The 27164-nt window shown below is 55.4% G+C and overlaps 21 non-coding genes across 21 annotated transcripts; all 21 read right to left on the bottom strand.

Annotated features, from left to right (window-relative positions):
* Positions 1-442: 442 nt before the first annotated feature.
* Positions 443-606, bottom strand: LOC141384030 (U1 spliceosomal RNA). Its single transcript, XR_012405079.1, has one exon. It is a non-coding gene; the product is annotated as a U1 spliceosomal RNA (small nuclear RNA).
* A 1141-nt stretch (positions 607-1747) lies between these two features.
* On the bottom strand, positions 1748-1911 carry LOC141384028 (U1 spliceosomal RNA). The gene has a single exon (XR_012405077.1). It is a non-coding gene; the product is annotated as a U1 spliceosomal RNA (small nuclear RNA).
* A 1141-nt stretch (positions 1912-3052) lies between these two features.
* LOC137494220 (U1 spliceosomal RNA) lies at positions 3053-3216 on the bottom strand. The gene has a single exon (XR_011014180.1). It is a non-coding gene; the product is annotated as a U1 spliceosomal RNA (small nuclear RNA).
* A 1141-nt stretch (positions 3217-4357) lies between these two features.
* On the bottom strand, positions 4358-4521 carry LOC137494222 (U1 spliceosomal RNA). Its single transcript, XR_011014182.1, has one exon. It is a non-coding gene; the product is annotated as a U1 spliceosomal RNA (small nuclear RNA).
* Positions 4522-5662: 1141 nt separating this feature from the next.
* LOC137494366 (U1 spliceosomal RNA) lies at positions 5663-5826 on the bottom strand. Its single transcript, XR_011014326.2, has one exon. It is a non-coding gene; the product is annotated as a U1 spliceosomal RNA (small nuclear RNA).
* A 1141-nt stretch (positions 5827-6967) lies between these two features.
* Positions 6968-7131, bottom strand: LOC137494368 (U1 spliceosomal RNA). Its single transcript, XR_011014328.2, has one exon. It is a non-coding gene; the product is annotated as a U1 spliceosomal RNA (small nuclear RNA).
* A 1141-nt stretch (positions 7132-8272) lies between these two features.
* Positions 8273-8436, bottom strand: LOC137494223 (U1 spliceosomal RNA). The gene has a single exon (XR_011014183.2). It is a non-coding gene; the product is annotated as a U1 spliceosomal RNA (small nuclear RNA).
* A 1141-nt stretch (positions 8437-9577) lies between these two features.
* Positions 9578-9741, bottom strand: LOC137494440 (U1 spliceosomal RNA). The gene has a single exon (XR_011014398.2). It is a non-coding gene; the product is annotated as a U1 spliceosomal RNA (small nuclear RNA).
* A 1141-nt stretch (positions 9742-10882) lies between these two features.
* On the bottom strand, positions 10883-11046 carry LOC137494396 (U1 spliceosomal RNA). The gene has a single exon (XR_011014356.2). It is a non-coding gene; the product is annotated as a U1 spliceosomal RNA (small nuclear RNA).
* Positions 11047-12187: 1141 nt separating this feature from the next.
* On the bottom strand, positions 12188-12351 carry LOC137494369 (U1 spliceosomal RNA). Its single transcript, XR_011014329.2, has one exon. It is a non-coding gene; the product is annotated as a U1 spliceosomal RNA (small nuclear RNA).
* A 1141-nt stretch (positions 12352-13492) lies between these two features.
* LOC137494421 (U1 spliceosomal RNA) lies at positions 13493-13656 on the bottom strand. Its single transcript, XR_011014380.2, has one exon. It is a non-coding gene; the product is annotated as a U1 spliceosomal RNA (small nuclear RNA).
* A 1141-nt stretch (positions 13657-14797) lies between these two features.
* On the bottom strand, positions 14798-14961 carry LOC137494224 (U1 spliceosomal RNA). Its single transcript, XR_011014184.2, has one exon. It is a non-coding gene; the product is annotated as a U1 spliceosomal RNA (small nuclear RNA).
* Positions 14962-16102: 1141 nt separating this feature from the next.
* LOC137494370 (U1 spliceosomal RNA) lies at positions 16103-16266 on the bottom strand. Its single transcript, XR_011014330.2, has one exon. It is a non-coding gene; the product is annotated as a U1 spliceosomal RNA (small nuclear RNA).
* Positions 16267-17407: 1141 nt separating this feature from the next.
* LOC137494442 (U1 spliceosomal RNA) lies at positions 17408-17571 on the bottom strand. The gene has a single exon (XR_011014400.2). It is a non-coding gene; the product is annotated as a U1 spliceosomal RNA (small nuclear RNA).
* A 1141-nt stretch (positions 17572-18712) lies between these two features.
* LOC141384085 (U1 spliceosomal RNA) lies at positions 18713-18876 on the bottom strand. Its single transcript, XR_012405140.1, has one exon. It is a non-coding gene; the product is annotated as a U1 spliceosomal RNA (small nuclear RNA).
* Positions 18877-20017: 1141 nt separating this feature from the next.
* On the bottom strand, positions 20018-20181 carry LOC137494397 (U1 spliceosomal RNA). The gene has a single exon (XR_011014357.2). It is a non-coding gene; the product is annotated as a U1 spliceosomal RNA (small nuclear RNA).
* A 1141-nt stretch (positions 20182-21322) lies between these two features.
* On the bottom strand, positions 21323-21486 carry LOC137494422 (U1 spliceosomal RNA). The gene has a single exon (XR_011014381.2). It is a non-coding gene; the product is annotated as a U1 spliceosomal RNA (small nuclear RNA).
* A 1141-nt stretch (positions 21487-22627) lies between these two features.
* On the bottom strand, positions 22628-22791 carry LOC137494372 (U1 spliceosomal RNA). The gene has a single exon (XR_011014332.1). It is a non-coding gene; the product is annotated as a U1 spliceosomal RNA (small nuclear RNA).
* Positions 22792-23932: 1141 nt separating this feature from the next.
* On the bottom strand, positions 23933-24096 carry LOC137494225 (U1 spliceosomal RNA). The gene has a single exon (XR_011014185.2). It is a non-coding gene; the product is annotated as a U1 spliceosomal RNA (small nuclear RNA).
* Positions 24097-25237: 1141 nt separating this feature from the next.
* On the bottom strand, positions 25238-25401 carry LOC137494226 (U1 spliceosomal RNA). The gene has a single exon (XR_011014186.2). It is a non-coding gene; the product is annotated as a U1 spliceosomal RNA (small nuclear RNA).
* A 1141-nt stretch (positions 25402-26542) lies between these two features.
* On the bottom strand, positions 26543-26706 carry LOC137494374 (U1 spliceosomal RNA). The gene has a single exon (XR_011014334.2). It is a non-coding gene; the product is annotated as a U1 spliceosomal RNA (small nuclear RNA).
* Between the last annotated feature and the right edge of the window lie 458 nt (positions 26707-27164).

The following is a 27164-nucleotide window of genomic DNA, read 5'->3' as shown; positions in this document are numbered from 1 at the left end:
TGCCCAAAACGCCACAGACGTCTGCAAAAGATTGCAGTTCTTGAAACAGAGTTACCTCTGATCCGAGCAGAAGCGTTCGCTTACTTAACGGCAGATAAAATGATGACCTTTCACACGGTCTGCATTCGTTCCGTCAGTAACAGCGGCAGGCCGGCAAATAGAATCCTGACGTTCCACAGGGCACACTCGCTTGGCGGACAAAAGCCACCGGGGGCTCTCTTTGCGTGTTCCTTCACCTGGTCAAACCGCTTTGAGGGGGGACCTTTCGAGTAGTTTTCGGCGTCTGAACAGACTCTTCTAGCGACGGTTGGGCAGGCCTTCCACAGGCGCGCGCAGCTCAACGGGAGCAAAAGAGGCTGGCCCAAGGGCGAGGAAGAGAGGGAAGCGACGCTCCAGCCGGGTCCGACGCTACCGCCTGAACTCTGTCTTGAACCACTGTGCTCAGGGGAGAGCGCGAACGCAGTCCCCCACTACCAGAAATTATGCAGTCGAGATTCCCACATTTGGGGAATTCGCAGGGGTCAGCGTGGCCGGAGTGCAATGGCCAAGCCTCGCCCTGGGTGAACCACCTTCTTGATCATGGTATCTCCCCTGCCAGGTAAGTATGAGTTGCCGGGCGGCGCAAATGGCAGCCGCCGTTTTCTATCGGCCGTACTCCAGGGCGGTGATGCCCAGCCACCGAGCGTGGGGAATGGGCCAGCAACCCCTGTCTCCTGACGGCGCTGTACTTGCAGCAGACGTGCCTGTGCTTGCAAACCACTCGCTAGTAACTGTGGCAACGCATGAAGGGTTTGAGCTTCCTCCAGATGCTTGCTTCGTGTTTTGTCATCAGTTGGGGCTGCCAACACATGGATTCCACTGGACGCACTCGATCTGGGGATAACAGACCCTCTATGGGGGGAGGGGATCCTCCTGTTCTTTCTTTCTTTTCCTCCATCTGTTTTCTTTCTCTACAGATGCCGTTTTTCTCTGCTTAGTTTCTGATTTGGTCTATTTGGACATGTCGACCTCCGGCTTTGCTGCGGTTCGGACCGCCTTTGCCTAGAGCTCCGTGCTTTGCACTCTCGCCTTGTATATTTCGTGTCCTGTTTTCTTACGTCAGCCTATCAGCACAGTGCTCAAACGACATAGCTTGAAGAACACGACGGGATCTACAAACGTTCCGCAGAAGAACTTCACTGACGAAAGCGGAAGCGCTAACGGAACAACCTCCCGCTGCGGGCACCTTACATTCCTGAGACGGGAAACCACCGACGGCTGGCTGCGAAATTGCCTCTGGTTCAGATTGGTTTAGAACCGTCCCTCTGCCCAAAACGCCACAGACGTCTGCAAAAGATTGCAGTTCTTGAAACAGAGTTACCTCTGATCCGAGCAGAAGCGTTCGCTTACTTAACGGCAGATAAAATGATGACCTTTCACACGGTCTGCATTCGTTCCGTCAGTAACAGCGGCAGGCCGGCAAATAGAATCCTGACGTTCCACAGGGCACACTCGCTTGGCGGACAAAAGCCACCGGGGGCTCTCTTTGCGTGTTCCTTCACCTGGTCAAACCGCTTTGAGGGGGGACCTTTCGAGTAGTTTTCGGCGTCTGAACAGACTCTTCTAGCGACGGTTGGGCAGGCCTTCCACAGGCGCGCGCAGCTCAACGGGAGCAAAAGAGGCTGGCCCAAGGGCGAGGAAGAGAGGGAAGCGACGCTCCAGCCGGGTCCGACGCTACCGCCTGAACTCTGTCTTGAACCACTGTGCTCAGGGGAGAGCGCGAACGCAGTCCCCCACTACCAGAAATTATGCAGTCGAGATTCCCACATTTGGGGAATTCGCAGGGGTCAGCGTGGCCGGAGTGCAATGGCCAAGCCTCGCCCTGGGTGAACCACCTTCTTGATCATGGTATCTCCCCTGCCAGGTAAGTATGAGTTGCCGGGCGGCGCAAATGGCAGCCGCCGTTTTCTATCGGCCGTACTCCAGGGCGGTGATGCCCAGCCACCGAGCGTGGGGAATGGGCCAGCAACCCCTGTCTCCTGACGGCGCTGTACTTGCAGCAGACGTGCCTGTGCTTGCAAACCACTCGCTAGTAACTGTGGCAACGCATGAAGGGTTTGAGCTTCCTCCAGATGCTTGCTTCGTGTTTTGTCATCAGTTGGGGCTGCCAACACATGGATTCCACTGGACGCACTCGATCTGGGGATAACAGACCCTCTATGGGGGGAGGGGATCCTCCTGTTCTTTCTTTCTTTTCCTCCATCTGTTTTCTTTCTCTACAGATGCCGTTTTTCTCTGCTTAGTTTCTGATTTGGTCTATTTGGACATGTCGACCTCCGGCTTTGCTGCGGTTCGGACCGCCTTTGCCTAGAGCTCCGTGCTTTGCACTCTCGCCTTGTATATTTCGTGTCCTGTTTTCTTACGTCAGCCTATCAGCACAGTGCTCAAACGACATAGCTTGAAGAACACGACGGGATCTACAAACGTTCCGCAGAAGAACTTCACTGACGAAAGCGGAAGCGCTAACGGAACAACCTCCCGCTGCGGGCACCTTACATTCCTGAGACGGGAAACCACCGACGGCTGGCTGCGAAATTGCCTCTGGTTCAGATTGGTTTAGAACCGTCCCTCTGCCCAAAACGCCACAGACGTCTGCAAAAGATTGCAGTTCTTGAAACAGAGTTACCTCTGATCCGAGCAGAAGCGTTCGCTTACTTAACGGCAGATAAAATGATGACCTTTCACACGGTCTGCATTCGTTCCGTCAGTAACAGCGGCAGGCCGGCAAATAGAATCCTGACGTTCCACAGGGCACACTCGCTTGGCGGACAAAAGCCACCGGGGGCTCTCTTTGCGTGTTCCTTCACCTGGTCAAACCGCTTTGAGGGGGGACCTTTCGAGTAGTTTTCGGCGTCTGAACAGACTCTTCTAGCGACGGTTGGGCAGGCCTTCCACAGGCGCGCGCAGCTCAACGGGAGCAAAAGAGGCTGGCCCAAGGGCGAGGAAGAGAGGGAAGCGACGCTCCAGCCGGGTCCGACGCTACCGCCTGAACTCTGTCTTGAACCACTGTGCTCAGGGGAGAGCGCGAACGCAGTCCCCCACTACCAGAAATTATGCAGTCGAGATTCCCACATTTGGGGAATTCGCAGGGGTCAGCGTGGCCGGAGTGCAATGGCCAAGCCTCGCCCTGGGTGAACCACCTTCTTGATCATGGTATCTCCCCTGCCAGGTAAGTATGAGTTGCCGGGCGGCGCAAATGGCAGCCGCCGTTTTCTATCGGCCGTACTCCAGGGCGGTGATGCCCAGCCACCGAGCGTGGGGAATGGGCCAGCAACCCCTGTCTCCTGACGGCGCTGTACTTGCAGCAGACGTGCCTGTGCTTGCAAACCACTCGCTAGTAACTGTGGCAACGCATGAAGGGTTTGAGCTTCCTCCAGATGCTTGCTTCGTGTTTTGTCATCAGTTGGGGCTGCCAACACATGGATTCCACTGGACGCACTCGATCTGGGGATAACAGACCCTCTATGGGGGGAGGGGATCCTCCTGTTCTTTCTTTCTTTTCCTCCATCTGTTTTCTTTCTCTACAGATGCCGTTTTTCTCTGCTTAGTTTCTGATTTGGTCTATTTGGACATGTCGACCTCCGGCTTTGCTGCGGTTCGGACCGCCTTTGCCTAGAGCTCCGTGCTTTGCACTCTCGCCTTGTATATTTCGTGTCCTGTTTTCTTACGTCAGCCTATCAGCACAGTGCTCAAACGACATAGCTTGAAGAACACGACGGGATCTACAAACGTTCCGCAGAAGAACTTCACTGACGAAAGCGGAAGCGCTAACGGAACAACCTCCCGCTGCGGGCACCTTACATTCCTGAGACGGGAAACCACCGACGGCTGGCTGCGAAATTGCCTCTGGTTCAGATTGGTTTAGAACCGTCCCTCTGCCCAAAACGCCACAGACGTCTGCAAAAGATTGCAGTTCTTGAAACAGAGTTACCTCTGATCCGAGCAGAAGCGTTCGCTTACTTAACGGCAGATAAAATGATGACCTTTCACACGGTCTGCATTCGTTCCGTCAGTAACAGCGGCAGGCCGGCAAATAGAATCCTGACGTTCCACAGGGCACACTCGCTTGGCGGACAAAAGCCACCGGGGGCTCTCTTTGCGTGTTCCTTCACCTGGTCAAACCGCTTTGAGGGGGGACCTTTCGAGTAGTTTTCGGCGTCTGAACAGACTCTTCTAGCGACGGTTGGGCAGGCCTTCCACAGGCGCGCGCAGCTCAACGGGAGCAAAAGAGGCTGGCCCAAGGGCGAGGAAGAGAGGGAAGCGACGCTCCAGCCGGGTCCGACGCTACCGCCTGAACTCTGTCTTGAACCACTGTGCTCAGGGGAGAGCGCGAACGCAGTCCCCCACTACCAGAAATTATGCAGTCGAGATTCCCACATTTGGGGAATTCGCAGGGGTCAGCGTGGCCGGAGTGCAATGGCCAAGCCTCGCCCTGGGTGAACCACCTTCTTGATCATGGTATCTCCCCTGCCAGGTAAGTATGAGTTGCCGGGCGGCGCAAATGGCAGCCGCCGTTTTCTATCGGCCGTACTCCAGGGCGGTGATGCCCAGCCACCGAGCGTGGGGAATGGGCCAGCAACCCCTGTCTCCTGACGGCGCTGTACTTGCAGCAGACGTGCCTGTGCTTGCAAACCACTCGCTAGTAACTGTGGCAACGCATGAAGGGTTTGAGCTTCCTCCAGATGCTTGCTTCGTGTTTTGTCATCAGTTGGGGCTGCCAACACATGGATTCCACTGGACGCACTCGATCTGGGGATAACAGACCCTCTATGGGGGGAGGGGATCCTCCTGTTCTTTCTTTCTTTTCCTCCATCTGTTTTCTTTCTCTACAGATGCCGTTTTTCTCTGCTTAGTTTCTGATTTGGTCTATTTGGACATGTCGACCTCCGGCTTTGCTGCGGTTCGGACCGCCTTTGCCTAGAGCTCCGTGCTTTGCACTCTCGCCTTGTATATTTCGTGTCCTGTTTTCTTACGTCAGCCTATCAGCACAGTGCTCAAACGACATAGCTTGAAGAACACGACGGGATCTACAAACGTTCCGCAGAAGAACTTCACTGACGAAAGCGGAAGCGCTAACGGAACAACCTCCCGCTGCGGGCACCTTACATTCCTGAGACGGGAAACCACCGACGGCTGGCTGCGAAATTGCCTCTGGTTCAGATTGGTTTAGAACCGTCCCTCTGCCCAAAACGCCACAGACGTCTGCAAAAGATTGCAGTTCTTGAAACAGAGTTACCTCTGATCCGAGCAGAAGCGTTCGCTTACTTAACGGCAGATAAAATGATGACCTTTCACACGGTCTGCATTCGTTCCGTCAGTAACAGCGGCAGGCCGGCAAATAGAATCCTGACGTTCCACAGGGCACACTCGCTTGGCGGACAAAAGCCACCGGGGGCTCTCTTTGCGTGTTCCTTCACCTGGTCAAACCGCTTTGAGGGGGGACCTTTCGAGTAGTTTTCGGCGTCTGAACAGACTCTTCTAGCGACGGTTGGGCAGGCCTTCCACAGGCGCGCGCAGCTCAACGGGAGCAAAAGAGGCTGGCCCAAGGGCGAGGAAGAGAGGGAAGCGACGCTCCAGCCGGGTCCGACGCTACCGCCTGAACTCTGTCTTGAACCACTGTGCTCAGGGGAGAGCGCGAACGCAGTCCCCCACTACCAGAAATTATGCAGTCGAGATTCCCACATTTGGGGAATTCGCAGGGGTCAGCGTGGCCGGAGTGCAATGGCCAAGCCTCGCCCTGGGTGAACCACCTTCTTGATCATGGTATCTCCCCTGCCAGGTAAGTATGAGTTGCCGGGCGGCGCAAATGGCAGCCGCCGTTTTCTATCGGCCGTACTCCAGGGCGGTGATGCCCAGCCACCGAGCGTGGGGAATGGGCCAGCAACCCCTGTCTCCTGACGGCGCTGTACTTGCAGCAGACGTGCCTGTGCTTGCAAACCACTCGCTAGTAACTGTGGCAACGCATGAAGGGTTTGAGCTTCCTCCAGATGCTTGCTTCGTGTTTTGTCATCAGTTGGGGCTGCCAACACATGGATTCCACTGGACGCACTCGATCTGGGGATAACAGACCCTCTATGGGGGGAGGGGATCCTCCTGTTCTTTCTTTCTTTTCCTCCATCTGTTTTCTTTCTCTACAGATGCCGTTTTTCTCTGCTTAGTTTCTGATTTGGTCTATTTGGACATGTCGACCTCCGGCTTTGCTGCGGTTCGGACCGCCTTTGCCTAGAGCTCCGTGCTTTGCACTCTCGCCTTGTATATTTCGTGTCCTGTTTTCTTACGTCAGCCTATCAGCACAGTGCTCAAACGACATAGCTTGAAGAACACGACGGGATCTACAAACGTTCCGCAGAAGAACTTCACTGACGAAAGCGGAAGCGCTAACGGAACAACCTCCCGCTGCGGGCACCTTACATTCCTGAGACGGGAAACCACCGACGGCTGGCTGCGAAATTGCCTCTGGTTCAGATTGGTTTAGAACCGTCCCTCTGCCCAAAACGCCACAGACGTCTGCAAAAGATTGCAGTTCTTGAAACAGAGTTACCTCTGATCCGAGCAGAAGCGTTCGCTTACTTAACGGCAGATAAAATGATGACCTTTCACACGGTCTGCATTCGTTCCGTCAGTAACAGCGGCAGGCCGGCAAATAGAATCCTGACGTTCCACAGGGCACACTCGCTTGGCGGACAAAAGCCACCGGGGGCTCTCTTTGCGTGTTCCTTCACCTGGTCAAACCGCTTTGAGGGGGGACCTTTCGAGTAGTTTTCGGCGTCTGAACAGACTCTTCTAGCGACGGTTGGGCAGGCCTTCCACAGGCGCGCGCAGCTCAACGGGAGCAAAAGAGGCTGGCCCAAGGGCGAGGAAGAGAGGGAAGCGACGCTCCAGCCGGGTCCGACGCTACCGCCTGAACTCTGTCTTGAACCACTGTGCTCAGGGGAGAGCGCGAACGCAGTCCCCCACTACCAGAAATTATGCAGTCGAGATTCCCACATTTGGGGAATTCGCAGGGGTCAGCGTGGCCGGAGTGCAATGGCCAAGCCTCGCCCTGGGTGAACCACCTTCTTGATCATGGTATCTCCCCTGCCAGGTAAGTATGAGTTGCCGGGCGGCGCAAATGGCAGCCGCCGTTTTCTATCGGCCGTACTCCAGGGCGGTGATGCCCAGCCACCGAGCGTGGGGAATGGGCCAGCAACCCCTGTCTCCTGACGGCGCTGTACTTGCAGCAGACGTGCCTGTGCTTGCAAACCACTCGCTAGTAACTGTGGCAACGCATGAAGGGTTTGAGCTTCCTCCAGATGCTTGCTTCGTGTTTTGTCATCAGTTGGGGCTGCCAACACATGGATTCCACTGGACGCACTCGATCTGGGGATAACAGACCCTCTATGGGGGGAGGGGATCCTCCTGTTCTTTCTTTCTTTTCCTCCATCTGTTTTCTTTCTCTACAGATGCCGTTTTTCTCTGCTTAGTTTCTGATTTGGTCTATTTGGACATGTCGACCTCCGGCTTTGCTGCGGTTCGGACCGCCTTTGCCTAGAGCTCCGTGCTTTGCACTCTCGCCTTGTATATTTCGTGTCCTGTTTTCTTACGTCAGCCTATCAGCACAGTGCTCAAACGACATAGCTTGAAGAACACGACGGGATCTACAAACGTTCCGCAGAAGAACTTCACTGACGAAAGCGGAAGCGCTAACGGAACAACCTCCCGCTGCGGGCACCTTACATTCCTGAGACGGGAAACCACCGACGGCTGGCTGCGAAATTGCCTCTGGTTCAGATTGGTTTAGAACCGTCCCTCTGCCCAAAACGCCACAGACGTCTGCAAAAGATTGCAGTTCTTGAAACAGAGTTACCTCTGATCCGAGCAGAAGCGTTCGCTTACTTAACGGCAGATAAAATGATGACCTTTCACACGGTCTGCATTCGTTCCGTCAGTAACAGCGGCAGGCCGGCAAATAGAATCCTGACGTTCCACAGGGCACACTCGCTTGGCGGACAAAAGCCACCGGGGGCTCTCTTTGCGTGTTCCTTCACCTGGTCAAACCGCTTTGAGGGGGGACCTTTCGAGTAGTTTTCGGCGTCTGAACAGACTCTTCTAGCGACGGTTGGGCAGGCCTTCCACAGGCGCGCGCAGCTCAACGGGAGCAAAAGAGGCTGGCCCAAGGGCGAGGAAGAGAGGGAAGCGACGCTCCAGCCGGGTCCGACGCTACCGCCTGAACTCTGTCTTGAACCACTGTGCTAAGGGGAGAGCGCGAACGCAGTCCCCCACTACCAGAAATTATGCAGTCGAGATTCCCACATTTGGGGAATTCGCAGGGGTCAGCGTGGCCGGAGTGCAATGGCCAAGCCTCGCCCTGGGTGAACCACCTTCTTGATCATGGTATCTCCCCTGCCAGGTAAGTATGAGTTGCCGGGCGGCGCAAATGGCAGCCGCCGTTTTCTATCGGCCGTACTCCAGGGCGGTGATGCCCAGCCACCGAGCGTGGGGAATGGGCCAGCAACCCCTGTCTCCTGACGGCGCTGTACTTGCAGCAGACGTGCCTGTGCTTGCAAACCACTCGCTAGTAACTGTGGCAACGCATGAAGGGTTTGAGCTTCCTCCAGATGCTTGCTTCGTGTTTTGTCATCAGTTGGGGCTGCCAACACATGGATTCCACTGGACGCACTCGATCTGGGGATAACAGACCCTCTATGGGGGGAGGGGATCCTCCTGTTCTTTCTTTCTTTTCCTCCATCTGTTTTCTTTCTCTACAGATGCCGTTTTTCTCTGCTTAGTTTCTGATTTGGTCTATTTGGACATGTCGACCTCCGGCTTTGCTGCGGTTCGGACCGCCTTTGCCTAGAGCTCCGTGCTTTGCACTCTCGCCTTGTATATTTCGTGTCCTGTTTTCTTACGTCAGCCTATCAGCACAGTGCTCAAACGACATAGCTTGAAGAACACGACGGGATCTACAAACGTTCCGCAGAAGAACTTCACTGACGAAAGCGGAAGCGCTAACGGAACAACCTCCCGCTGCGGGCACCTTACATTCCTGAGACGGGAAACCACCGACGGCTGGCTGCGAAATTGCCTCTGGTTCAGATTGGTTTAGAACCGTCCCTCTGCCCAAAACGCCACAGACGTCTGCAAAAGATTGCAGTTCTTGAAACAGAGTTACCTCTGATCCGAGCAGAAGCGTTCGCTTACTTAACGGCAGATAAAATGATGACCTTTCACACGGTCTGCATTCGTTCCGTCAGTAACAGCGGCAGGCCGGCAAATAGAATCCTGACGTTCCACAGGGCACACTCGCTTGGCGGACAAAAGCCACCGGGGGCTCTCTTTGCGTGTTCCTTCACCTGGTCAAACCGCTTTGAGGGGGGACCTTTCGAGTAGTTTTCGGCGTCTGAACAGACTCTTCTAGCGACGGTTGGGCAGGCCTTCCACAGGCGCGCGCAGCTCAACGGGAGCAAAAGAGGCTGGCCCAAGGGCGAGGAAGAGAGGGAAGCGACGCTCCAGCCGGGTCCGACGCTACCGCCTGAACTCTGTCTTGAACCACTGTGCTCAGGGGAGAGCGCGAACGCAGTCCCCCACTACCAGAAATTATGCAGTCGAGATTCCCACATTTGGGGAATTCGCAGGGGTCAGCGTGGCCGGAGTGCAATGGCCAAGCCTCGCCCTGGGTGAACCACCTTCTTGATCATGGTATCTCCCCTGCCAGGTAAGTATGAGTTGCCGGGCGGCGCAAATGGCAGCCGCCGTTTTCTATCGGCCGTACTCCAGGGCGGTGATGCCCAGCCACCGAGCGTGGGGAATGGGCCAGCAACCCCTGTCTCCTGACGGCGCTGTACTTGCAGCAGACGTGCCTGTGCTTGCAAACCACTCGCTAGTAACTGTGGCAACGCATGAAGGGTTTGAGCTTCCTCCAGATGCTTGCTTCGTGTTTTGTCATCAGTTGGGGCTGCCAACACATGGATTCCACTGGACGCACTCGATCTGGGGATAACAGACCCTCTATGGGGGGAGGGGATCCTCCTGTTCTTTCTTTCTTTTCCTCCATCTGTTTTCTTTCTCTACAGATGCCGTTTTTCTCTGCTTAGTTTCTGATTTGGTCTATTTGGACATGTCGACCTCCGGCTTTGCTGCGGTTCGGACCGCCTTTGCCTAGAGCTCCGTGCTTTGCACTCTCGCCTTGTATATTTCGTGTCCTGTTTTCTTACGTCAGCCTATCAGCACAGTGCTCAAACGACATAGCTTGAAGAACACGACGGGATCTACAAACGTTCCGCAGAAGAACTTCACTGACGAAAGCGGAAGCGCTAACGGAACAACCTCCCGCTGCGGGCACCTTACATTCCTGAGACGGGAAACCACCGACGGCTGGCTGCGAAATTGCCTCTGGTTCAGATTGGTTTAGAACCGTCCCTCTGCCCAAAACGCCACAGACGTCTGCAAAAGATTGCAGTTCTTGAAACAGAGTTACCTCTGATCCGAGCAGAAGCGTTCGCTTACTTAACGGCAGATAAAATGATGACCTTTCACACGGTCTGCATTCGTTCCGTCAGTAACAGCGGCAGGCCGGCAAATAGAATCCTGACGTTCCACAGGGCACACTCGCTTGGCGGACAAAAGCCACCGGGGGCTCTCTTTGCGTGTTCCTTCACCTGGTCAAACCGCTTTGAGGGGGGACCTTTCGAGTAGTTTTCGGCGTCTGAACAGACTCTTCTAGCGACGGTTGGGCAGGCCTTCCACAGGCGCGCGCAGCTCAACGGGAGCAAAAGAGGCTGGCCCAAGGGCGAGGAAGAGAGGGAAGCGACGCTCCAGCCGGGTCCGACGCTACCGCCTGAACTCTGTCTTGAACCACTGTGCTCAGGGGAGAGCGCGAACGCAGTCCCCCACTACCAGAAATTATGCAGTCGAGATTCCCACATTTGGGGAATTCGCAGGGGTCAGCGTGGCCGGAGTGCAATGGCCAAGCCTCGCCCTGGGTGAACCACCTTCTTGATCATGGTATCTCCCCTGCCAGGTAAGTATGAGTTGCCGGGCGGCGCAAATGGCAGCCGCCGTTTTCTATCGGCCGTACTCCAGGGCGGTGATGCCCAGCCACCGAGCGTGGGGAATGGGCCAGCAACCCCTGTCTCCTGACGGCGCTGTACTTGCAGCAGACGTGCCTGTGCTTGCAAACCACTCGCTAGTAACTGTGGCAACGCATGAAGGGTTTGAGCTTCCTCCAGATGCTTGCTTCGTGTTTTGTCATCAGTTGGGGCTGCCAACACATGGATTCCACTGGACGCACTCGATCTGGGGATAACAGACCCTCTATGGGGGGAGGGGATCCTCCTGTTCTTTCTTTCTTTTCCTCCATCTGTTTTCTTTCTCTACAGATGCCGTTTTTCTCTGCTTAGTTTCTGATTTGGTCTATTTGGACATGTCGACCTCCGGCTTTGCTGCGGTTCGGACCGCCTTTGCCTAGAGCTCCGTGCTTTGCACTCTCGCCTTGTATATTTCGTGTCCTGTTTTCTTACGTCAGCCTATCAGCACAGTGCTCAAACGACATAGCTTGAAGAACACGACGGGATCTACAAACGTTCCGCAGAAGAACTTCACTGACGAAAGCGGAAGCGCTAACGGAACAACCTCCCGCTGCGGGCACCTTACATTCCTGAGACGGGAAACCACCGACGGCTGGCTGCGAAATTGCCTCTGGTTCAGATTGGTTTAGAACCGTCCCTCTGCCCAAAACGCCACAGACGTCTGCAAAAGATTGCAGTTCTTGAAACAGAGTTACCTCTGATCCGAGCAGAAGCGTTCGCTTACTTAACGGCAGATAAAATGATGACCTTTCACACGGTCTGCATTCGTTCCGTCAGTAACAGCGGCAGGCCGGCAAATAGAATCCTGACGTTCCACAGGGCACACTCGCTTGGCGGACAAAAGCCACCGGGGGCTCTCTTTGCGTGTTCCTTCACCTGGTCAAACCGCTTTGAGGGGGGACCTTTCGAGTAGTTTTCGGCGTCTGAACAGACTCTTCTAGCGACGGTTGGGCAGGCCTTCCACAGGCGCGCGCAGCTCAACGGGAGCAAAAGAGGCTGGCCCAAGGGCGAGGAAGAGAGGGAAGCGACGCTCCAGCCGGGTCCGACGCTACCGCCTGAACTCTGTCTTGAACCACTGTGCTAAGGGGAGAGCGCGAACGCAGTCCCCCACTACCAGAAATTATGCAGTCGAGATTCCCACATTTGGGGAATTCGCAGGGGTCAGCGTGGCCGGAGTGCAATGGCCAAGCCTCGCCCTGGGTGAACCACCTTCTTGATCATGGTATCTCCCCTGCCAGGTAAGTATGAGTTGCCGGGCGGCGCAAATGGCAGCCGCCGTTTTCTATCGGCCGTACTCCAGGGCGGTGATGCCCAGCCACCGAGCGTGGGGAATGGGCCAGCAACCCCTGTCTCCTGACGGCGCTGTACTTGCAGCAGACGTGCCTGTGCTTGCAAACCACTCGCTAGTAACTGTGGCAACGCATGAAGGGTTTGAGCTTCCTCCAGATGCTTGCTTCGTGTTTTGTCATCAGTTGGGGCTGCCAACACATGGATTCCACTGGACGCACTCGATCTGGGGATAACAGACCCTCTATGGGGGGAGGGGATCCTCCTGTTCTTTCTTTCTTTTCCTCCATCTGTTTTCTTTCTCTACAGATGCCGTTTTTCTCTGCTTAGTTTCTGATTTGGTCTATTTGGACATGTCGACCTCCGGCTTTGCTGCGGTTCGGACCGCCTTTGCCTAGAGCTCCGTGCTTTGCACTCTCGCCTTGTATATTTCGTGTCCTGTTTTCTTACGTCAGCCTATCAGCACAGTGCTCAAACGACATAGCTTGAAGAACACGACGGGATCTACAAACGTTCCGCAGAAGAACTTCACTGACGAAAGCGGAAGCGCTAACGGAACAACCTCCCGCTGCGGGCACCTTACATTCCTGAGACGGGAAACCACCGACGGCTGGCTGCGAAATTGCCTCTGGTTCAGATTGGTTTAGAACCGTCCCTCTGCCCAAAACGCCACAGACGTCTGCAAAAGATTGCAGTTCTTGAAACAGAGTTACCTCTGATCCGAGCAGAAGCGTTCGCTTACTTAACGGCAGATAAAATGATGACCTTTCACACGGTCTGCATTCGTTCCGTCAGTAACAGCGGCAGGCCGGCAAATAGAATCCTGACGTTCCACAGGGCACACTCGCTTGGCGGACAAAAGCCACCGGGGGCTCTCTTTGCGTGTTCCTTCACCTGGTCAAACCGCTTTGAGGGGGGACCTTTCGAGTAGTTTTCGGCGTCTGAACAGACTCTTCTAGCGACGGTTGGGCAGGCCTTCCACAGGCGCGCGCAGCTCAACGGGAGCAAAAGAGGCTGGCCCAAGGGCGAGGAAGAGAGGGAAGCGACGCTCCAGCCGGGTCCGACGCTACCGCCTGAACTCTGTCTTGAACCACTGTGCTCAGGGGAGAGCGCGAACGCAGTCCCCCACTACCAGAAATTATGCAGTCGAGATTCCCACATTTGGGGAATTCGCAGGGGTCAGCGTGGCCGGAGTGCAATGGCCAAGCCTCGCCCTGGGTGAACCACCTTCTTGATCATGGTATCTCCCCTGCCAGGTAAGTATGAGTTGCCGGGCGGCGCAAATGGCAGCCGCCGTTTTCTATCGGCCGTACTCCAGGGCGGTGATGCCCAGCCACCGAGCGTGGGGAATGGGCCAGCAACCCCTGTCTCCTGACGGCGCTGTACTTGCAGCAGACGTGCCTGTGCTTGCAAACCACTCGCTAGTAACTGTGGCAACGCATGAAGGGTTTGAGCTTCCTCCAGATGCTTGCTTCGTGTTTTGTCATCAGTTGGGGCTGCCAACACATGGATTCCACTGGACGCACTCGATCTGGGGATAACAGACCCTCTATGGGGGGAGGGGATCCTCCTGTTCTTTCTTTCTTTTCCTCCATCTGTTTTCTTTCTCTACAGATGCCGTTTTTCTCTGCTTAGTTTCTGATTTGGTCTATTTGGACATGTCGACCTCCGGCTTTGCTGCGGTTCGGACCGCCTTTGCCTAGAGCTCCGTGCTTTGCACTCTCGCCTTGTATATTTCGTGTCCTGTTTTCTTACGTCAGCCTATCAGCACAGTGCTCAAACGACATAGCTTGAAGAACACGACGGGATCTACAAACGTTCCGCAGAAGAACTTCACTGACGAAAGCGGAAGCGCTAACGGAACAACCTCCCGCTGCGGGCACCTTACATTCCTGAGACGGGAAACCACCGACGGCTGGCTGCGAAATTGCCTCTGGTTCAGATTGGTTTAGAACCGTCCCTCTGCCCAAAACGCCACAGACGTCTGCAAAAGATTGCAGTTCTTGAAACAGAGTTACCTCTGATCCGAGCAGAAGCGTTCGCTTACTTAACGGCAGATAAAATGATGACCTTTCACACGGTCTGCATTCGTTCCGTCAGTAACAGCGGCAGGCCGGCAAATAGAATCCTGACGTTCCACAGGGCACACTCGCTTGGCGGACAAAAGCCACCGGGGGCTCTCTTTGCGTGTTCCTTCACCTGGTCAAACCGCTTTGAGGGGGGACCTTTCGAGTAGTTTTCGGCGTCTGAACAGACTCTTCTAGCGACGGTTGGGCAGGCCTTCCACAGGCGCGCGCAGCTCAACGGGAGCAAAAGAGGCTGGCCCAAGGGCGAGGAAGAGAGGGAAGCGACGCTCCAGCCGGGTCCGACGCTACCGCCTGAACTCTGTCTTGAACCACTGTGCTCAGGGGAGAGCGCGAACGCAGTCCCCCACTACCAGAAATTATGCAGTCGAGATTCCCACATTTGGGGAATTCGCAGGGGTCAGCATGGCCGGAGTGCAATGGCCAAGCCTCGCCCTGGGTGAACCACCTTCTTGATCATGGTATCTCCCCTGCCAGGTAAGTATGAGTTGCCGGGCGGCGCAAATGGCAGCCGCCGTTTTCTATCGGCCGTACTCCAGGGCGGTGATGCCCAGCCACCGAGCGTGGGGAATGGGCCAGCAACCCCTGTCTCCTGACGGCGCTGTACTTGCAGCAGACGTGCCTGTGCTTGCAAACCACTCGCTAGTAACTGTGGCAACGCATGAAGGGTTTGAGCTTCCTCCAGATGCTTGCTTCGTGTTTTGTCATCAGTTGGGGCTGCCAACACATGGATTCCACTGGACGCACTCGATCTGGGGATAACAGACCCTCTATGGGGGGAGGGGATCCTCCTGTTCTTTCTTTCTTTTCCTCCATCTGTTTTCTTTCTCTACAGATGCCGTTTTTCTCTGCTTAGTTTCTGATTTGGTCTATTTGGACATGTCGACCTCCGGCTTTGCTGCGGTTCGGACCGCCTTTGCCTAGAGCTCCGTGCTTTGCACTCTCGCCTTGTATATTTCGTGTCCTGTTTTCTTACGTCAGCCTATCAGCACAGTGCTCAAACGACATAGCTTGAAGAACACGACGGGATCTACAAACGTTCCGCAGAAGAACTTCACTGACGAAAGCGGAAGCGCTAACGGAACAACCTCCCGCTGCGGGCACCTTACATTCCTGAGACGGGAAACCACCGACGGCTGGCTGCGAAATTGCCTCTGGTTCAGATTGGTTTAGAACCGTCCCTCTGCCCAAAACGCCACAGACGTCTGCAAAAGATTGCAGTTCTTGAAACAGAGTTACCTCTGATCCGAGCAGAAGCGTTCGCTTACTTAACGGCAGATAAAATGATGACCTTTCACACGGTCTGCATTCGTTCCGTCAGTAACAGCGGCAGGCCGGCAAATAGAATCCTGACGTTCCACAGGGCACACTCGCTTGGCGGACAAAAGCCACCGGGGGCTCTCTTTGCGTGTTCCTTCACCTGGTCAAACCGCTTTGAGGGGGGACCTTTCGAGTAGTTTTCGGCGTCTGAACAGACTCTTCTAGCGACGGTTGGGCAGGCCTTCCACAGGCGCGCGCAGCTCAACGGGAGCAAAAGAGGCTGGCCCAAGGGCGAGGAAGAGAGGGAAGCGACGCTCCAGCCGGGTCCGACGCTACCGCCTGAACTCTGTCTTGAACCACTGTGCTCAGGGGAGAGCGCGAACGCAGTCCCCCACTACCAGAAATTATGCAGTCGAGATTCCCACATTTGGGGAATTCGCAGGGGTCAGCGTGGCCGGAGTGCAATGGCCAAGCCTCGCCCTGGGTGAACCACCTTCTTGATCATGGTATCTCCCCTGCCAGGTAAGTATGAGTTGCCGGGCGGCGCAAATGGCAGCCGCCGTTTTCTATCGGCCGTACTCCAGGGCGGTGATGCCCAGCCACCGAGCGTGGGGAATGGGCCAGCAACCCCTGTCTCCTGACGGCGCTGTACTTGCAGCAGACGTGCCTGTGCTTGCAAACCACTCGCTAGTAACTGTGGCAACGCATGAAGGGTTTGAGCTTCCTCCAGATGCTTGCTTCGTGTTTTGTCATCAGTTGGGGCTGCCAACACATGGATTCCACTGGACGCACTCGATCTGGGGATAACAGACCCTCTATGGGGGGAGGGGATCCTCCTGTTCTTTCTTTCTTTTCCTCCATCTGTTTTCTTTCTCTACAGATGCCGTTTTTCTCTGCTTAGTTTCTGATTTGGTCTATTTGGACATGTCGACCTCCGGCTTTGCTGCGGTTCGGACCGCCTTTGCCTAGAGCTCCGTGCTTTGCACTCTCGCCTTGTATATTTCGTGTCCTGTTTTCTTACGTCAGCCTATCAGCACAGTGCTCAAACGACATAGCTTGAAGAACACGACGGGATCTACAAACGTTCCGCAGAAGAACTTCACTGACGAAAGCGGAAGCGCTAACGGAACAACCTCCCGCTGCGGGCACCTTACATTCCTGAGACGGGAAACCACCGACGGCTGGCTGCGAAATTGCCTCTGGTTCAGATTGGTTTAGAACCGTCCCTCTGCCCAAAACGCCACAGACGTCTGCAAAAGATTGCAGTTCTTGAAACAGAGTTACCTCTGATCCGAGCAGAAGCGTTCGCTTACTTAACGGCAGATAAAATGATGACCTTTCACACGGTCTGCATTCGTTCCGTCAGTAACAGCGGCAGGCCGGCAAATAGAATCCTGACGTTCCACAGGGCACACTCGCTTGGCGGACAAAAGCCACCGGGGGCTCTCTTTGCGTGTTCCTTCACCTGGTCAAACCGCTTTGAGGGGGGACCTTTCGAGTAGTTTTCGGCGTCTGAACAGACTCTTCTAGCGACGGTTGGGCAGGCCTTCCACAGGCGCGCGCAGCTCAACGGGAGCAAAAGAGGCTGGCCCAAGGGCGAGGAAGAGAGGGAAGCGACGCTCCAGCCGGGTCCGACGCTACCGCCTGAACTCTGTCTTGAACCACTGTGCTCAGGGGAGAGCGCGAACGCAGTCCCCCACTACCAGAAATTATGCAGTCGAGATTCCCACATTTGGGGAATTCGCAGGGGTCAGCGTGGCCGGAGTGCAATGGCCAAGCCTCGCCCTGGGTGAACCACCTTCTTGATCATGGTATCTCCCCTGCCAGGTAAGTATGAGTTGCCGGGCGGCGCAAATGGCAGCCGCCGTTTTCTATCGGCCGTACTCCAGGGCGGTGATGCCCAGCCACCGAGCGTGGGGAATGGGCCAGCAACCCCTGTCTCCTGACGGCGCTGTACTTGCAGCAGACGTGCCTGTGCTTGCAAACCACTCGCTAGTAACTGTGGCAACGCATGAAGGGTTTGAGCTTCCTCCAGATGCTTGCTTCGTGTTTTGTCATCAGTTGGGGCTGCCAACACATGGATTCCACTGGACGCACTCGATCTGGGGATAACAGACCCTCTATGGGGGGAGGGGATCCTCCTGTTCTTTCTTTCTTTTCCTCCATCTGTTTTCTTTCTCTACAGATGCCGTTTTTCTCTGCTTAGTTTCTGATTTGGTCTATTTGGACATGTCGACCTCCGGCTTTGCTGCGGTTCGGACCGCCTTTGCCTAGAGCTCCGTGCTTTGCACTCTCGCCTTGTATATTTCGTGTCCTGTTTTCTTACGTCAGCCTATCAGCACAGTGCTCAAACGACATAGCTTGAAGAACACGACGGGATCTACAAACGTTCCGCAGAAGAACTTCACTGACGAAAGCGGAAGCGCTAACGGAACAACCTCCCGCTGCGGGCACCTTACATTCCTGAGACGGGAAACCACCGACGGCTGGCTGCGAAATTGCCTCTGGTTCAGATTGGTTTAGAACCGTCCCTCTGCCCAAAACGCCACAGACGTCTGCAAAAGATTGCAGTTCTTGAAACAGAGTTACCTCTGATCCGAGCAGAAGCGTTCGCTTACTTAACGGCAGATAAAATGATGACCTTTCACACGGTCTGCATTCGTTCCGTCAGTAACAGCGGCAGGCCGGCAAATAGAATCCTGACGTTCCACAGGGCACACTCGCTTGGCGGACAAAAGCCACCGGGGGCTCTCTTTGCGTGTTCCTTCACCTGGTCAAACCGCTTTGAGGGGGGACCTTTCGAGTAGTTTTCGGCGTCTGAACAGACTCTTCTAGCGACGGTTGGGCAGGCCTTCCACAGGCGCGCGCAGCTCAACGGGAGCAAAAGAGGCTGGCCCAAGGGCGAGGAAGAGAGGGAAGCGACGCTCCAGCCGGGTCCGACGCTACCGCCTGAACTCTGTCTTGAACCACTGTGCTCAGGGGAGAGCGCGAACGCAGTCCCCCACTACCAGAAATTATGCAGTCGAGATTCCCACATTTGGGGAATTCGCAGGGGCCAGCGTGGCCGGAGTGCAATGGCCAAGCCTCGCCCTGGGTGAACCACCTTCTTGATCATGGTATCTCCCCTGCCAGGTAAGTATGAGTTGCCGGGCGGCGCAAATGGCAGCCGCCGTTTTCTATCGGCCGTACTCCAGGGCGGTGATGCCCAGCCACCGAGCGTGGGGAATGGGCCAGCAACCCCTGTCTCCTGACGGCGCTGTACTCGCAGCAGACGTGCCTGTGCTTGCAAACCACTCGCTAGTAACTGTGGCAACGCATGAAGGGTTTGAGCTTCCTCCAGATGCTTGCTTCGTGTTTTGTCATCAGTTGGGGCTGCCAACACATGGATTCCACTGGACGCACTCGATCTGGGGATAACAGACCCTCTATGGGGGGAGGGGATCCTCCTGTTCTTTCTTTCTTTTCCTCCATCTGTTTTCTTTCTCTACAGATGCCGTTTTTCTCTGCTTAGTTTCTGATTTGGTCTATTTGGACATGTCGACCTCCGGCTTTGCTGCGGTTCGGACCGCCTTTGCCTAGAGCTCCGTGCTTTGCACTCTCGCCTTGTATATTTCGTGTCCTGTTTTCTTACGTCAGCCTATCAGCACAGTGCTCAAACGACATAGCTTGAAGAACACGACGGGATCTACAAACGTTCCGCAGAAGAACTTCACTGACGAAAGCGGAAGCGCTAACGGAACAACCTCCCGCTGCGGGCACCTTACATTCCTGAGACGGGAAACCACCGACGGCTGGCTGCGAAATTGCCTCTGGTTCAGATTGGTTTAGAACCGTCCCTCTGCCCAAAACGCCACAGACGTCTGCAAAAGATTGCAGTTCTTGAAACAGAGTTACCTCTGATCCGAGCAGAAGCGTTCGCTTACTTAACGGCAGATAAAATGATGACCTTTCACACGGTCTGCATTCGTTCCGTCAGTAACAGCGGCAGGCCGGCAAATAGAATCCTGACGTTCCACAGGGCACACTCGCTTGGCGGACAAAAGCCACCGGGGGCTCTCTTTGCGTGTTCCTTCACCTGGTCAAACCGCTTTGAGGGGGGACCTTTCGAGTAGTTTTCGGCGTCTGAACAGACTCTTCTAGCGACGGTTGGGCAGGCCTTCCACAGGCGCGCGCAGCTCAACGGGAGCAAAAGAGGCTGGCCCAAGGGCGAGGAAGAGAGGGAAGCGACGCTCCAGCCGGGTCCGACGCTACCGCCTGAACTCTGTCTTGAACCACTGTGCTCAGGGGAGAGCGCGAACGCAGTCCCCCACTACCAGAAATTATGCAGTCGAGATTCCCACATTTGGGGAATTCGCAGGGGCCAGCGTGGCCGGAGTGCAATGGCCAAGCCTCGCCCTGGGTGAACCACCTTCTTGATCATGGTATCTCCCCTGCCAGGTAAGTATGAGTTGCCGGGCGGCGCAAATGGCAGCCGCCGTTTTCTATCGGCCGTACTCCAGGGCGGTGATGCCCAGCCACCGAGCGTGGGGAATGGGCCAGCAACCCCTGTCTCCTGACGGCGCTGTACTCGCAGCAGACGTGCCTGTGCTTGCAAACCACTCGCTAGTAACTGTGGCAACGCATGAAGGGTTTGAGCTTCCTCCAGATGCTTGCTTCGTGTTTTGTCATCAGTTGGGGCTGCCAACACATGGATTCCACTGGACGCACTCGATCTGGGGATAACAGACCCTCTATGGGGGGAGGGGATCCTCCTGTTCTTTCTTTCTTTTCCTCCATCTGTTTTCTTTCTCTACAGATGCCGTTTTTCTCTGCTTAGTTTCTGATTTGGTCTATTTGGACATGTCGACCTCCGGCTTTGCTGCGGTTCGGACCGCCTTTGCCTAGAGCTCCGTGCTTTGCACTCTCGCCTTGTATATTTCGTGTCCTGTTTTCTTACGTCAGCCTATCAGCACAGTGCTCAAACGACATAGCTTGAAGAACACGACGGGATCTACAAACGTTCCGCAGAAGAACTTCACTGACGAAAGCGGAAGCGCTAACGGAACAACCTCCCGCTGCGGGCACCTTACATTCCTGAGACGGGAAACCACCGACGGCTGGCTGCGAAATTGCCTCTGGTTCAGATTGGTTTAGAACCGTCCCTCTGCCCAAAACGCCACAGACGTCTGCAAAAGATTGCAGTTCTTGAAACAGAGTTACCTCTGATCCGAGCAGAAGCGTTCGCTTACTTAACGGCAGATAAAATGATGACCTTTCACACGGTCTGCATTCGTTCCGTCAGTAACAGCGGCAGGCCGGCAAATAGAATCCTGACGTTCCACAGGGCACACTCGCTTGGCGGACAAAAGCCACCGGGGGCTCTCTTTGCGTGTTCCTTCACCTGGTCAAACCGCTTTGAGGGGGGACCTTTCGAGTAGTTTTCGGCGTCTGAACAGACTCTTCTAGCGACGGTTGGGCAGGCCTTCCACAGGCGCGCGCAGCTCAACGGGAGCAAAAGAGGCTGGCCCAAGGGCGAGGAAGAGAGGGAAGCGACGCTCCAGCCGGGTCCGACGCTACCGCCTGAACTCTGTCTTGAACCACTGTGCTCAGGGGAGAGCGCGAACGCAGTCCCCCACTACCAGAAATTATGCAGTCGAGATTCCCACATTTGGGGAATTCGCAGGGGCCAGCGTGGCCGGAGTGCAATGGCCAAGCCTCGCCCTGGGTGAACCACCTTCTTGATCATGGTATCTCCCCTGCCAGGTAAGTATGAGTTGCCGGGCGGCGCAAATGGCAGCCGCCGTTTTCTATCGGCCGTACTCCAGGGCGGTGATGCCCAGCCACCGAGCGTGGGGAATGGGCCAGCAACCCCTGTCTCCTGACGGCGCTGTACTCGCAGCAGACGTGCCTGTGCTTGCAAACCACTCGCTAGTAACTGTGGCAACGCATGAAGGGTTTGAGCTTCCTCCAGATGCTTGCTTCGTGTTTTGTCATCACTTGGGGCTGCCAACACATGGATTCCACTGGACGCACTCGATCTGGGGATAACAGACCCTCTATGGGGGGAGGGGATCCTCCTGTTCTTTCTTTCTTTTCCTCCATCTGTTTTCTTTCTCTACAGATGCCGTTTTTCTCTGCTTAGTTTCTGATTTGGTCTATTTGGACATGTCGACCTCCGGCTTTGCTGCGGTTCGGACCGCCTTTGCCTAGAGCTCCGTGCTTTGCACTCTCGCCTTGTATATTTCGTGTCCTGTTTTCTTACGTCAGCCTATCAGCACAGTGCTCAAACGACATAGCTTGAAGAACACGACGGGATCTACAAACGTTCCGCAGAAGAACTTCACTGACGAAAGCGGAAGCGCTAACGGAACAACCTCCCGCTGCGGGCACCTTACATTCCTGAGACGGGAAACCACCGACGGCTGGCTGCGAAATTGCCTCTGGTTCAGATTGGTTTAGAACCGTCCCTCTGCCCAAAACGCCACAGACGTCTGCAAAAGATTGCAGTTCTTGAAACAGAGTTACCTCTGATCCGAGCAGAAGCGTTCGCTTACTTAACGGCAGATAAAATGATGACCTTTCACACGGTCTGCATTCGTTCCGTCAGTAACAGCGGCAGGCCGGCAAATAGAATCCTGACGTTCCACAGGGCACACTCGCTTGGCGGACAAAAGCCACCGGGGGCTCTCTTTGCGTGTTCCTTCACCTGGTCAAACCGCTTTGAGGGGGGACCTTTCGAGTAGTTTTCGGCGTCTGAACAGACTCTTCTAGCGACGGTTGGGCAGGCCTTCCACAGGCGCGCGCAGCTCAACGGGAGCAAAAGAGGCTGGCCCAAGGGCGAGGAAGAGAGGGAAGCGACGCTCCAGCCGGGTCCGACGCTACCGCCTGAACTCTGTCTTGAACCACTGTGCTCAGGGGAGAGCGCGAACGCAGTCCCCCACTACCAGAAATTATGCAGTCGAGATTCCCACATTTGGGGAATTCGCAGGGGCCAGCGTGGCCGGAGTGCAATGGCCAAGCCTCGCCCTGGGTGAACCACCTTCTTGATCATGGTATCTCCCCTGCCAGGTAAGTATGAGTTGCCGGGCGGCGCAAATGGCAGCCGCCGTTTTCTATCGGCCGTACTCCAGGGCGGTGATGCCCAGCCACCGAGCGTGGGGAATGGGCCAGCAACCCCTGTCTCCTGACGGCGCTGTACTCGCAGCAGACGTGCCTGTGCTTGCAAACCACTCGCTAGTAACTGTGGCAACGCATGAAGGGTTTGAGCTTCCTCCAGATGCTTGCTTCGTGTTTTGTCATCACTTGGGGCTGCCAACACATGGATTCCACTGGACGCACTCGATCTGGGGATAACAGACCCTCTATGGGGGGAGGGGATCCTCCTGTTCTTTCTTTCTTTTCCTCCATCTGTTTTCTTTCTCTACAGATGCCGTTTTTCTCTGCTTAGTTTCTGATTTGGTCTATTTGGACATGTCGACCTCCGGCTTTGCTGCGGTTCGGACCGCCTTTGCCTAGAGCTCCGTGCTTTGCACTCTCGCCTTGTATATTTCGTGTCCTGTTTTCTTACGTCAGCCTATCAGCACAGTGCTCAAACGACATAGCTTGAAGAACACGACGGGATCTACAAACGTTCCGCAGAAGAACTTCACTGACGAAAGCGGAAGCGCTAACGGAACAACCTCCCGCTGCGGGCACCTTACATTCCTGAGACGGGAAACCACCGACGGCTGGCTGCGAAATTGCCTCTGGTTCAGATTGGTTTAGAACCGTCCCTCTGCCCAAAACGCCACAGACGTCTGCAAAAGATTGCAGTTCTTGAAACAGAGTTACCTCTGATCCGAGCAGAAGCGTTCGCTTACTTAACGGCAGATAAAATGATGACCTTTCACACGGTCTGCATTCGTTCCGTCAGTAACAGCGGCAGGCCGGCAAATAGAATCCTGACGTTCCACAGGGCACACTCGCTTGGCGGACAAAAGCCACCGGGGGCTCTCTTTGCGTGTTCCTTCACCTGGTCAAACCGCTTTGAGGGGGGACCTTTCGAGTAGTTTTCGGCGTCTGAACAGACTCTTCTAGCGACGGTTGGGCAGGCCTTCCACAGGCGCGCGCAGCTCAACGGGAGCAAAAGAGGCTGGCCCAAGGGCGAGGAAGAGAGGGAAGCGACGCTCCAGCCGGGTCCGACGCTACCGCCTGAACTCTGTCTTGAACCACTGTGCTCAGGGGAGAGCGCGAACGCAGTCCCCCACTACCAGAAATTATGCAGTCGAGATTCCCACATTTGGGGAATTCGCAGGGGCCAGCGTGGCCGGAGTGCAATGGCCAAGCCTCGCCCTGGGTGAACCACCTTCTTGATCATGGTATCTCCCCTGCCAGGTAAGTATGAGTTGCCGGGCGGCGCAAATGGCAGCCGCCGTTTTCTATCGGCCGTACTCCAGGGCGGTGATGCCCAGCCACCGAGCGTGGGGAATGGGCCAGCAACCCCTGTCTCCTGACGGCGCTGTACTCGCAGCAGACGTGCCTGTGCTTGCAAACCACTCGCTAGTAACTGTGGCAACGCATGAAGGGTTTGAGCTTCCTCCAGATGCTTGCTTCGTGTTTTGTCATCACTTGGGGCTGCCAACACATGGATTCCACTGGACGCACTCGATCTGGGGATAACAGACCCTCTATGGGGGGAGGGGATCCTCCTGTTCTTTCTTTCTTTTCCTCCATCTGTTTTCTTTCTCTACAGATGCCGTTTTTCTCTGCTTAGTTTCTGATTTGGTCTATTTGGACATGTCGACCTCCGGCTTTGCTGCGGTTCGGACCGCCTTTGCCTAGAGCTCCGTGCTTTGCACTCTCGCCTTGTATATTTCGTGTCCTGTTTTCTTACGTCAGCCTATCAGCACAGTGCTCAAACGACATAGCTTGAAGAACACGACGGGATCTACAAACGTTCCGCAGAAGAACTTCACTGACGAAAGCGGAAGCGCTAACGGAACAACCTCCCGCTGCGGGCACCTTACATTCCTGAGACGGGAAACCACCGACGGCTGGCTGCGAAATTGCCTCTGGTTCAGATTGGTTTAGAACCGTCCCTCTGCCCAAAACGCCACAGACGTCTGCAAAAGATTGCAGTTCTTGAAACAGAGTTACCTCTGATCCGAGCAGAAGCGTTCGCTTACTTAACGGCAGATAAAATGATGACCTTTCACACGGTCTGCATTCGTTCCGTCAGTAACAGCGGCAGGCCGGCAAATAGAATCCTGACGTTCCACAGGGCACACTCGCTTGGCGGACAAAAGCCACCGGGGGCTCTCTTTGCGTGTTCCTTCACCTGGTCAAACCGCTTTGAGGGGGGACCTTTCGAGTAGTTTTCGGCGTCTGAACAGACTCTTCTAGCGACGGTTGGGCAGGCCTTCCACAGGCGCGCGCAGCTCAACGGGAGCAAAAGAGGCTGGCCCAAGGGCGAGGAAGAGAGGGAAGCGACGCTCCAGCCGGGTCCGACGCTACCGCCTGAACTCTGTCTTGAACCACTGTGCTCAGGGGAGAGCGCGAACGCAGTCCCCCACTACCAGAAATTATGCAGTCGAGATTCCCACATTTGGGGAATTCGCAGGGGCCAGCGTGGCCGGAGTGCAATGGCCAAGCCTCGCCCTGGGTGAACCACCTTCTTGATCATGGTATCTCCCCTGCCAGGTAAGTATGAGTTGCCGGGCGGCGCAAATGGCAGCCGCCGTTTTCTATCGGCCGTACTCCAGGGCGGTGATGCCCAGCCACCGAGCGTGGGGAATGGGCCAGCAACCCCTGTCTCCTGACGGCGCTGTACTCGCAGCAGACGTGCCTGTGCTTGCAAACCACTCGCTAGTAACTGTGGCAACGCATGAAGGGTTTGAGCTTCCTCCAGATGCTTGCTTCGTGTTTTGTCATCACTTGGGGCTGCCAACACATGGATTCCACTGGACGCACTCGATCTGGGGATAACAGACCCTCTATGGGGGGAGGGGATCCTCCTGTTCTTTCTTTCTTTTCCTCCATCTGTTTTCTTTCTCTACAGATGCCGTTTTTCTCTGCTTAGTTTCTGATTTGGTCTATTTGGACATGTCGACCTCCGGCTTTGCTGCGGTTCGGACCGCCTTTGCCTAGAGCTCCGTGCTTTGCACTCTCGCCTTGTATATTTCGTGTCCTGTTTTCTTACGTCAGCCTATCAGCACAGTGCTCAAACGACATAGCTTGAAGAACACGACGGGATCTACAAACGTTCCGCAGAAGAACTTCACTGACGAAAGCGGAAGCGCTAACGGAACAACCTCCCGCTGCGGGCACCTTACATTCCTGAGACGGGAAACCACCGACCGCTGGCTGCGAAATTGCCTCTGGTTCAGATTGGTTTAGAACCGTCCCTCTGCCCAAAACGCCACAGACGTCTGCAAAAGATTGCAGTTCTTGAAACAGAGTTACCTCTGATCCGAGCAGAAGCGTTCGCTTACTTAACGGCAGATAAAATGATGACCTTTCACACGGTCTGCATTCGTTCCGTCAGTAACAGCGGCAGGCCGGCAAATAGAATCCTGACGTTCCACAGGGCACACTCGCTTGGCGGACAAAAGCCACCGGGGGCTCTCTTTGCGTGTTCCTTCACCTGGTCAAACCGCTTTGAGGGGGGACCTTTCGAGTAGTTTTCGGCGTCTGAACAGACTCTTCTAGCGACGGTTGGGCAGGCCTTCCACAGGCGCGCGCAGCTCAACGGGAGCAAAAGAGGCTGGCCCAAGGGCGAGGAAGAGAGGGAAGCGACGCTCCAGCCGGGTCCGACGCTACCGCCTGAACTCTGTCTTGAACCACTGTGCTCAGGGGAGAGCGCGAACGCAGTCCCCCACTACCAGAGATTATGCAGTCGAGATTCCCACATTTGGGGAATTCGCAGGGGCCAGCGTGGCCGGAGTGCAATGGCCAAGCCTCGCCCTGGGTGAACCACCTTCTTGATCATGGTATCTCCCCTGCCAGGTAAGTATGAGTTGCCGGGCGGCGCAAATGGCAGCCGCCGTTTTCTATCGGCCGTACTCCAGGGCGGTGATGCCCAGCCACCGAGCGTGGGGAATGGGCCAGCAACCCCTGTCTCCTGACGGCGCTGTACTCGCAGCAGACGTGCCTGTGCTTGCAAACCACTCGCTAGTAACTGTGGCAACGCATGAAGGGTTTGAGCTTCCTCCAGATGCTTGCTTCGTGTTTTGTCATCAGTTGGGGCTGCCAACACATGGATTCCACTGGACGCACTCGATCTGGGGATAACAGACCCTCTATGGGGGGAGGGGATCCTCCTGTTCTTTCTTTCTTTTCCTCCATCTGTTTTCTTTCTCTACAGATGCCGTTTTTCTCTGCTTAGTTTCTGATTTGGTCTATTTGGACATGTCGACCTCCGGCTTTGCTGCGGTTCGGACCGCCTTTGCCTAGAGCTCCGTGCTTTGCACTC

This window comes from Danio rerio, chromosome 4, assembly GCF_049306965.1.
Source record: "Danio rerio strain Tuebingen ecotype United States chromosome 4, GRCz12tu, whole genome shotgun sequence".
Taxonomy (NCBI): Eukaryota; Metazoa; Chordata; class Actinopteri; order Cypriniformes; family Danionidae; genus Danio; species Danio rerio.
Note: the sequence above shows the minus strand (reverse complement) of the source record. Positions and strands in the feature narration are given on the sequence as shown.